The sequence below is a fragment of the Berghia stephanieae genome, chromosome 3 (assembly GCF_034508935.2).
Source record: "Berghia stephanieae isolate SIO BIC M18660-M18661 chromosome 3, UCSD_Bste_1.3, whole genome shotgun sequence".
In the NCBI taxonomy this organism is placed as follows: Eukaryota; Metazoa; Mollusca; class Gastropoda; order Nudibranchia; family Aeolidiidae; genus Berghia; species Berghia stephanieae.
Genome location: NC_088362.1, coordinates 48,616,850 through 48,626,849, shown reverse-complemented (window position 1 = coordinate 48,626,849; position 10,000 = coordinate 48,616,850). Strand labels below are relative to the sequence as shown.

The 10,000-nt window shown below is 35.9% G+C and overlaps 1 protein-coding gene across 2 annotated transcripts in view; it reads left to right on the top strand.

The window, feature by feature from the left end:
• LOC144967898 (cytospin-A-like) overlaps window positions 1-10,000 on the top strand; it is a 72,966-nt gene that overhangs the window by 1,696 nt on the left and 61,270 nt on the right. Inside the window, exon 1 of one of the 2 annotated variants that reach the window (XM_078905650.1) lies at window positions 8,839-8,962. The exons of the other annotated variant lie outside the window; for it this stretch is intronic. The gene's annotated coding sequence lies outside the window, so the exon portion shown is untranslated. Of the gene's footprint in view, window positions 1-8,838; window positions 8,963-10,000 lie in introns of those variants that run through there. 2 annotated transcript variants of the gene reach the window in all.

Sequence of the window (10,000 nt, the reverse complement as noted above, 5' to 3'; positions counted from 1 at the left end):
CTTATTGCCAGACACTGTCTGTAGTATAATAAAAAAATGTCTGGCAATGATCGTTTATTGTTATTGACAGACATGTCTGGCAATAATGACAGCCTTATTTTTTAATTTATAGTATGTGTTTTTAAACAAAAACGCTTGTTGTTAGAATAACATCTAAACTTTTTTCATGGTAAATTTCAGGGCTCTATATCTATGCACAGACGCTTTTTCACTCTGTGCCGAAATGCCATGTTTTCATGATCTTTTCATCATGCCTGACTGACGATATCTATTACTTTTAATTTAGTTATTTATTATTTTAAATCTAGCCCATAATGTTTTCAATACTATTCTTTTGCTATGTTTTTATTTTTAATACATACTTTCCAAATTTTTAATGGAGATTTCATTGTTTTTATTTTGCTTTCTTTGTAAAATCCGACATTAATACGAAGTGACTAGATATCGCTCTAATAGAGCGACACCTAACTTATACTAGATACCGCCCCAGCATGTTGGTAATCCCAAAAATAGAATCATTAAAGCTATAAAAGGGAATACATCTATTATCCATATATCTTGTTTTTCTTTTTTTTTCTTTTGCGAATGTGCAATATACATTTAGAATAAAGGTAATCATTCATATTTGATATATATATATATGTCAGTCCTGTATAGATTTTGACAAGCAAAAACAGCTTTGAGGCAAGCCAACATCTTAAGAATAGATTCGCTTTCCTTTTTTATTCTCAACATTAGTAAAAGTCCAAGAGATTAGCAGTGATGAGAGACAATAAGCTCTCATCAAACCCATTGATCACAATGCACAGTTGTCAATCACAAAACAAAGGATATCATCGCTCAGTCTCTCCTCACAACTGTCATCGTCTTCCTGTTGTCTAAACTATATCCAGCCCACTCGCCTCATATGTAATGGTCACAGATGACCACACAAACCCAACTGCAAAGCCTTGTCCTCTTTTGTCTCTAATGTAGTATTAAACCCCATCCACTCTCGATTATTCAACGTGTCATGATTTCACCCATGATAAAATCTAATCATGACATTTTGTTTGATTGATTCCTTGAATTTGCCTAGTTTGGGGGGTCGAAAATTTGTTGCGATTAACCAAAGTTTGTTGCAATTAAACAGTGACTTTTATATAGAATTAATTCCGTTTCTTGGGAAATATTGCAATTAACTGAGTTGCGATTATCTGGAGTGGACTGTATTATGCGTCACACGTTGAGAAAAGAACTAATTTTAAGCTGGACCGTTCAACCATTAATACCTCGGCCATTAAAAAACTTACAGAGCTAAATTAGGTATCATCTTAAACAGGAAGGTTTGAACTTTATTCCTATACCACTTCAAAAATAAAAAATGGACATTAAAAGTTTTAAAATGCCGTTTTAAAACTTTACAGCAGCTAAAAATCCCGACATATTATTGATGCAAATTTTGAACTGAGTCTATCTAAAAGACGAACATCTTATCTCTGGGTCTACCAATTTGTTTTAATGAAGGTTGTTTAATGGCTGAGGTATTGCATTTAAAGAAAGCCCACCAAATCCGTGTTTTCAGCTTTGGGTGTTATCAGATTTTTTTACACCTCATTGTAGTTTGTAATGTCGTGAGAATGAGCTCTCAAATTATTGACAAAAAGAGTGTTTTGGGGGAGTTTCAACAGACTGTATTTTTAGGAAAAAAAATTGTGTCTGGTTCAAATCTTGTTATATTTTATTTACCTAGTCACTGTGCTTAAAAATGTGTATCACAAGTATGATATATCATTTTAGTGGTTAGTTACATGACGTCAAAGTCGGAACATTTTCTTACATCAATTGGCAAGCAAAAAAAGTTCTTGAAAAATGAATTTGCTCTCAATTTCTTATTTATGTCTGGATTTTCAAAATTTAAAAAGTGTTTTCTATGACTGTCAGAATGCTTTATGATTATAGTAAGAAAAGTCAATTTTAAATATTTTAAAGTTATCTCTTAAAACTTACTTAACTGAAATTTCAGTTTTCAAATGACAGTATAGTGGCAGTATCCTGATTTACAATGATGAGATGATCCCATTGATAAAACCGTTTAAATTCTGTCTATTTCTTATAGTACCAAGAGTTATTTGATTTTTATGCGTTTAAAACACCCAATAAATTTCTAGGCTGTATAAGAATCAGCCTGAATCTTGGCTCCAGCAAAAGGGAATTCTCCTGAAACACTGTGACGTCACTGTCTGGGAGCCGATGGACGACGCTGACCATGGCAATCCAAGCTGAAAGGCATTACTTTGTTAGATTTTGAAATGAGCTCAAAGTAAGATTCAGAAGAAGAAAAAAATGTTTTGAAGACGACCACCCCCCGACAGTCCATAATTTTATTTCGTATCCCCTTTCTTCCCTTATCAGTCACATTAAACAAACACATACATGAAATCACATTCCTGGGTGGGGATCCTGACCTCCCATAGCGGGCAGGGAGGTACACACTGTCTTCTATCCCCTTATATCTGTTTTCCAACATGCTTTCTGTCTTTGTCTTGGAATGAGATTACTTAGTTTTTTTTCCTGGCCTTGGTTGGAGTCCTAGCTGGGAGGGAAACAGTCAAATGCATAGTTATTGTTTTGGGAGATGATATTTTTTTCCTTGTAAATCATCTCTCTGTTATGTATTAGTATATTTGTTATTTTTTAATGTATAATGTAAGCATTTGAGTGTGTTCCTCTTTGTTGGATTTTGTTCTTGTGTCCGGATGAGACTTATAGGTGATCTCAAACTAAGTACATTGGTGATATGCTCTTGGAATCTACATCTGATCCCTATTTGCTCCCAGTTCCCCTATGTCTTACTTTCTCTTGGTTGCTTCAATTGTAATTCTAGAACTTGTTACTATCCCATTTTCTTCCTTTTTACTGGCGCTGATATAACCTAAATGTGTTGCAAGCGCCGTAAAACCCTTAAAAACAAAACAAACAAATCACATTCAAGATAAAGATTTAAAAAACGACCTTTGTTATATATACATGAACGTTTTATTGAAGTATCTCGTGAGTTCTTTTGAAGATTTTGAGTTGAAGTGGGTAATTTTCAATGCTGTTAGCAAATTTTCACTGGATTTGGAGTACCCATTGTTTTGTATATTATATGCTGTGCTTTTTTCGGCTTTGTCTTCTGGTCCTGCTGTATTCAAATACTTTTTCATGTCAGATTTAGTGAGGGCTCAACATATTTGTCTAGGGCTAATTCATTTTTTGTTTTGGACATGTTTATTTTTACTCTTGGGGATTTAGAGTCCACAAGTCTTACGTCTGTCTGTGATGTTTTTCATTTTTTTTTTCTTTTTAGAAATTTAAAACATGATTGATTTGATGCTTTAACCTATCTACATATCTGTATTCATGAACAGAATACTTGTTTTAAAATAGTGACCCTTATGTTTAATTTTTTTTTTTTTTTTTTTTTTTTTGTCACAGACGTCAGCCAGTATCTATTCATTTTTCATTCATATCTTTGCTTTGTCCTTCGAGATCTATTATTTGTTTTCCTCTGAACTAAATCTTCTATAATTATATTAAGCCTGAAGTTTATTTCGTCTTTCTATTCTATCGGAGGTGCATAACTTAAAATGGCAGTCAGTTTTGTGCATTTTGAATTTAACTGGGCTCTCATTGACCTTTCACCCATGGTCCTGGCATTTATGTGATTGATTGGACTCATTGATTTCATTTTGTAAATATGCAGCCATTTTATAGGAATGTTTAGCAAATATTAAAAAAAAAAAAAAAAAAAAAAGAGAGAGAGATTTATAATTTTTTAAAATTAGAAGTAAAAGGAGAGAAAAAGTGATTTTAAAAAAGTAGGAGCCGTTAATCTGAGGTTTATTGTGCTCTATTTTCTGATGAAGAAAATGGCTGCATATGTGACCCAAAAGTGTTACTAGTGCTGTTTAACTCCTTTAAAAATAAGGATAGAAAGGTGCCATTACACGCAAGACATGATTTAATGTTAAAGAGAAACTTTACAACATTGTTTGTATGGGAAGGGCAATGATAGTGTGTCAACTTTTCAATTTTGAGGTTTATTTTCGCTTTGACATTCAAAAGATAACCTTTGTTATGTTGTCATAAAAATGGGCCTACTTTATTTGTCGCAGCTTTTCTCTCTTTCTTAAAAGATGTGCCCTTTTAATGTTTGCATCTCTGTTTTGGGTGGAGTCTGTCCTATACAGGCCAGGAATATTGTGGATGACGATGATATGATTCAGTCATTGCGTTGCGTGTGTGTGTTTGGGGGGGGGGGGGGTGGAATTTTATGAGCTTGTAATGCTGTGCCATGTTTATTTTATTCTTGTACATTTAGAACCATTGGCTGTATTAAGCAATTTCTCACTTTTCAAGCTGATTTTTGTTATCCTCTTTTATTTATGTTTATCTATTTATTTTACCCTTTGTTATTTAACTGGTTCCCATTCTAAAATCCCCGTCGTAGGTATCTATCTCTCTGACCATCCATTCATCCACCACTGTTTGGCGCTGCATTGCGGCTGACGCCTGGGTTATCTCGGTCGTTTCAACTTTCTGTTTATCCTGGTGGGTTTTTAAGTCAAGTCAAGTTATCGGACTTTATTATTATTATTATTATTATTATTATGAGAAATGTCTCTTCTTGGTCTCACGCAACAATCAACCATGTCACATACCACAATACTTCTGTACGTCAGTCTGTTAACACGAACTCATTTATATTGACGATATGCGTCTGTCCCTGATGACTGGTAATCAATACCATCGGATTGATGAGGGTGTCGTGAGTGGCTAGGGTTTTTTTTTTAATTGGAGGGGGGGGGGGGGGGGATGTTATAATTATATAGAAATAATTCTCATCATCATCATCGGGGTTCGTGAGTGGCTAGGGATTTTATTTTTTTTTTTCAGTGGGGGGTGGGGGTATTATAATTATATAGAAATAATATTCATCATCGTCGTCATTTTCTTCATCGTTATCATCATGCGAAATATATACCGTTCTGGACATAGCTGACAAGGCTGTGCAGTGCATGCATGGCTGGTTTGCATGGGTTTACAAAAACACCCGCCTCATATCACGTCACGGCATCGCCTCGTTAGTTTTGACTTATGTCACCAAATGTATTCTGTATTGGTATAATAATAATATTATACTCGCTTGCATCAATAAACCGTTGTTACTGTTACCTTTCGGTTAGCGCTAACTCATTCGACTCTGATGGACTGCTTCATTTTATATGATACTGTGTGCTGTACACGGGTACAAGTATGAGAAGGCAATTGTTTTTATTGGGTAGGCCATCTTTTTCAACGGACATGTACGTCTGATTACTCGAAACGATAATATGGGTTCATTGTTGTCATTACATAGTCTCAAATCAACGCAAAGTAATGTCCATTGTAACATTGTTAAATCGAGCCCATAACTGATTTCGGATATCAGACCTGCAGATGTGTGCACCTAGTTTTAACCCTCCCCCCCCTCTCTCTCTCTCTCTCTCTCTCTCTCTCTCTCTCTCTATCTATCTATCTATCTATCTATCTATCTATCTATTCTCTTTTTAAAACAAAGCAAACATAATGTGTAATAATTATAGTATAGAGTAACCAGTTATCCATTTCTCTTTTGTCTGGAATGATGTCAAAAGAGTTTGATTCCTTCAGCAGATGACTAAAATCGCCCACTTCCCCGCCCTCCCATAACTTTTCAAGTATTCTACACTGTATTCCTAAGTTTATCACGACGTAAGCACAGTTTTCACATCCCATTACCTCACTTGCATCACGCTCCTTTGTCAACGCATTACACTAATGCGTCAAATATTAACCTGTTGACTGCCGTACTCTGGAAAAACACGTCTTTATAAATTTGGCCAGAAAACGCTTCCTTCAAAATCGACCGATTTAAATGACTCTCGTGTTGGCAAAAACTCTCAAACTTGGCGGTTCGCGAATTTAAAATTAAAAGCTGGATCCTGGTCTCGGGTCTTAACACATAACAAAACATTACAGAAAAAAAAGCCCCGCGGTACCGACACCTGTCGACATCATCAATGATTTGAATTCTAGGAATTCTAGCCTCTAAAGGGCTGATTGTTAGATTGAGACATCAGACTTGGATTAACTCACTCAACCCTAACACCGACTATATCCGTAGTATACCCGGGGTTACTTTTACCCCATGCCTATTTATTGCATTTTTCTGAGACGAGGCTAATGTTCATAATTTTTACATGTTAATGGTAGTTGAAAATCTATGCACATGCTTATTTTTAATACAATTTTTTTTTTCCAATTTTGAAAATCAGCAAAATTCTCTGGGATTGAGTGAGTTAAACGATCAACTTCGGGATCTTTTGTTTACTAATAAAAAAAACAAATTCTAAAAGAAATAGCGTGTGTATGTGCCTTATCAAATGATATAACGTCTGTTGGAGGCGGGGGGTTTCGTTGTCATTCGTCCAGTCACTGACCATGCTCGACTCGTTCGTTCATTGAGGACAGGTCAGGAATAGCTGGGATTCCGATCTAGTCCGGCTGAATGGGGTGATCGAGACATTATTAAGATCTCAATCCTTGATTAGGCAGGTGACTTTTGGACCAGCTTTTGTTCCGCCACATACCAGTTAATTCCCTTCCTCTGATGTCTCTTTTAGCACTGGACCTGTCACTCGTGCCAATTTCGTCATGCTTGGAGTCACGGCCATGATGTGGTCACAAAGACATCTTGGACTCGTGTTGTCCGCATACGAGTTCTGATTATGAAGTATGTACTTGACTTATCTGCTACTGCTAGTTTTCAGTAGCTAGTTGAAAACACGTCTTTTCTAAGGGTTATTAGTACAGTCTGGACGATTGAAGTCCAATGCTGATTTTTTAAATAAAGGCCTACCTCATTTTAAGTGTTTGAAATATAATACAAAAACAAAAATCCAAACAAACAAAAAAACTCTACCCCTCCCCCTAATAAAAAATCAACAACCCAAATCCCAAAAAATAAAAATAAAACCAAGACAAACAATCAAAATTAAATATAATTTTAAAAACGACAAAACACTGGGGGCCACTGGGGGGTAGACTTGCTTACTGAAAATATCTTGTGATATCCTTCATTCGTATATCACCCCTATTTACTCTTTAATTTAGTGAACAATCTATCATTTCGTTGATTTTGTTTCAGGCATCATTGCTTCAAAGTGAATGGTGTTTGCGCCTAAAAGAGATTTGATTTGAATAAAAGTGGGGTCGGAACGTTGAAAAGAAAAAATGTAATTGTTTAATTTCATGACGGAAACAGGATTTCAGCAATTATTTCTAGATTGTGGCACTTGAGAAGGTGTTCATCGAAATTCATACTTAAAATTTATTTCTTTTCTTAAAATATAAAAAGAATCCGTTGTGAGCATCCTACAATTTTTGACCATCTTGAAATCATTTTTATTTTATGGTATTCATACTCTGATCAGATCAAAATTCAAGGAGAGACTGCAACCAGTCTAGTAAGAACAAAACCTTCAACACATACCTTCTTAAATATGAGACGCTAAGCCACAAAAAATGATCAAAGAGATAAAGAAAACAAATAATGTAAACGGTGCTGCGCTGCGGTTGCCGTGTCTGTCACACGACGCTGACAATATGTACGCTTTGATTTACGGTACTGCCAACCAATGAGAAGAAGACGTACGTGGGGATCCTGACCTCCCATAGCGGACAGGGAGGTACACACTGTGTCTTCTATCCCCTTATATCTGTTTTCCAACATGCTTTCTGTCTTTGTCTTGGAATGAGATTACTTAGTTTTTTCCTGGCCCTGGTCGGAGTCCTCGCTGGGAGGGAAACAGTCAAATGCATAGTTATTGTTTTGGGAGATGATAGTTTTTCCTTGTTAATCATCTCTCTGTTATGTATTAGTATATTTGTTATTTTTTAATGTATAATGTAAGCATTTGAGTGTGTTCCTCTTTGTTTTATTTTGTTCTTGTGTCCGGATGAGACTTATAGGTGATCTCAAACTAAGTACATTGGTGATATGCTCTTGGAATCTACATCTGATCCCTATTTGTTCCCAGTTCCCCTATGTCTTACTTTCTCTTGGATGCTTCAATTATAATTCTAGAACTTTTTACTATCCCATTTTCTTTCTTTTTACTGGCGCTGATATAACCTAAATGTGTTGCAAGCGCCGTAAAACCCTTAAAAACAAAAACAAACAAAAAACAAGAAGACGTATCCCCCCCCCCCCCCTCCTCGTTTGCCAAGGCTTATTACTTTTTTCTCTTCATAAATCTCTTTTTTTTTTTTTAAATGATTAACCTTTTTACTTGAAATATCTGAGTTTTCACTTCTTCATTTCAAAATCAGATAATAATACAACTGTTGTCACTGTTGCCTTCTTTTAAATTCTTTTCCTTTTGTTTTTTAGCCCCCCCCCCCCCCCCCCCCCCCCCTAAAGAATCAACGCTCTTCTTACAGGTCTGATAGCGATGAGAGAATAATATTATGAGTAAAGGGCCTTCTTCTAGGACTCAACTTTCGCCGCTCACACAGCGGGTCTCAATCCATGGACCTACATGTCAGGGCCTAATGTCAAACATACTACAAGACCACAAAGTCGTGACATATTAAAAAAAAATAAATAAAAAGGAATGCCGCCCATGATAGGTTTGGTAGATTTGTTTGGGGTTGACAGCTCTGTTTGCCACATGTCGTAGGTATGTTCAGAAGCCTTCATGTTTGTTTACATACCCGTCAGCTGTCGCCGGCGCTGCTACTTCCGTTGTTATTGTCATGTATGTTATTATGTGTACATTTATATTATCCAGTATTGCTATTGTGATGTGTGGCTGTGTTGTCATGACACGTTGATAGCTTGTTTATATACTCGGTTCATTCTCTATTTATTGTTTAAAGGTTTAAAAGTCCCGTCACAATTTTTCTTTATTCACGGGTAAGTGAATACATTTTTTTTATTTTGCTTTTTTTTTTTGCTGGCGTTGAAGTGCATTTAAATAGGTAAATTATGTTTTAGAAAAAATAAAATTATCGACATATTGACACCTTGATGGCTTGTTTATTCTATGTTCGTTCTATTAACTGTTTAGAAATCCGGTCAAATGTTTTCTTTATTGAATAAGATTGAGTCGACCAAACACGGGTATGTCATCGCTTAAGAACTGTCGTATTATAGGAGTGGGAGTATTCCTTGCAATTTAGAGGTTTATTGCTGGCGGTGAAATTGAAATGCAATTTAAAAAAAGTAATTAATCTTTAAATTTATCGACATAAGACAAAGTTATGAACAGTACAGCAGTTAAATTTTTACGATTTAAATCTGGCTAGAGGGATCAGAAAGCTCCAGATAAAACATTAAAAATACGAGGGGAGAGAGGAAGGGGCGATCGGGCTATCTCATAAATTAGAATTAATCGCCTAGGGGGTGAAGTGAACCTCAAATCCAGGCCCGTTGCTGATACAGATTAATTAATTTTTTTTTTATGTCACTAACCATGCCCAATTCCGCCTGCCGTTATTACGAGGCGGCCAACAATAGGCCACTGACATCACAATTAACATAGATCATAGAAACGATATTGAAGTTTCGGGTTTCCCCTTTATCTCAGTAAGTGAAGAATCGTACCATTTCTTATGGCGAGTTTGACATTGTTTTGAACACCTAATCCTGTAAGTAATACAAAACCACTGCGTCATAACTACATTCAAGTAGTGTCAATGATTCACTTAATATAATTTTTATTTTCTTGGCGCTTTGGCATATGATGAGCATAATGGCGCCGGGTTCGGCACTACGGTATTCTGTGCTGTGTGTTGTGATGTGTTATCATTACTATTATTTATTCATCCAATGTGTTTTGTAAATTAGGTGACATTTCGTCATATGTGCCCTTCTGCTGATAACCTTCCCACTCTTTCCTCACACCCTTCCGAACTCTCAACCTCATGATCACGATTTAGTGTGTAATAGAAT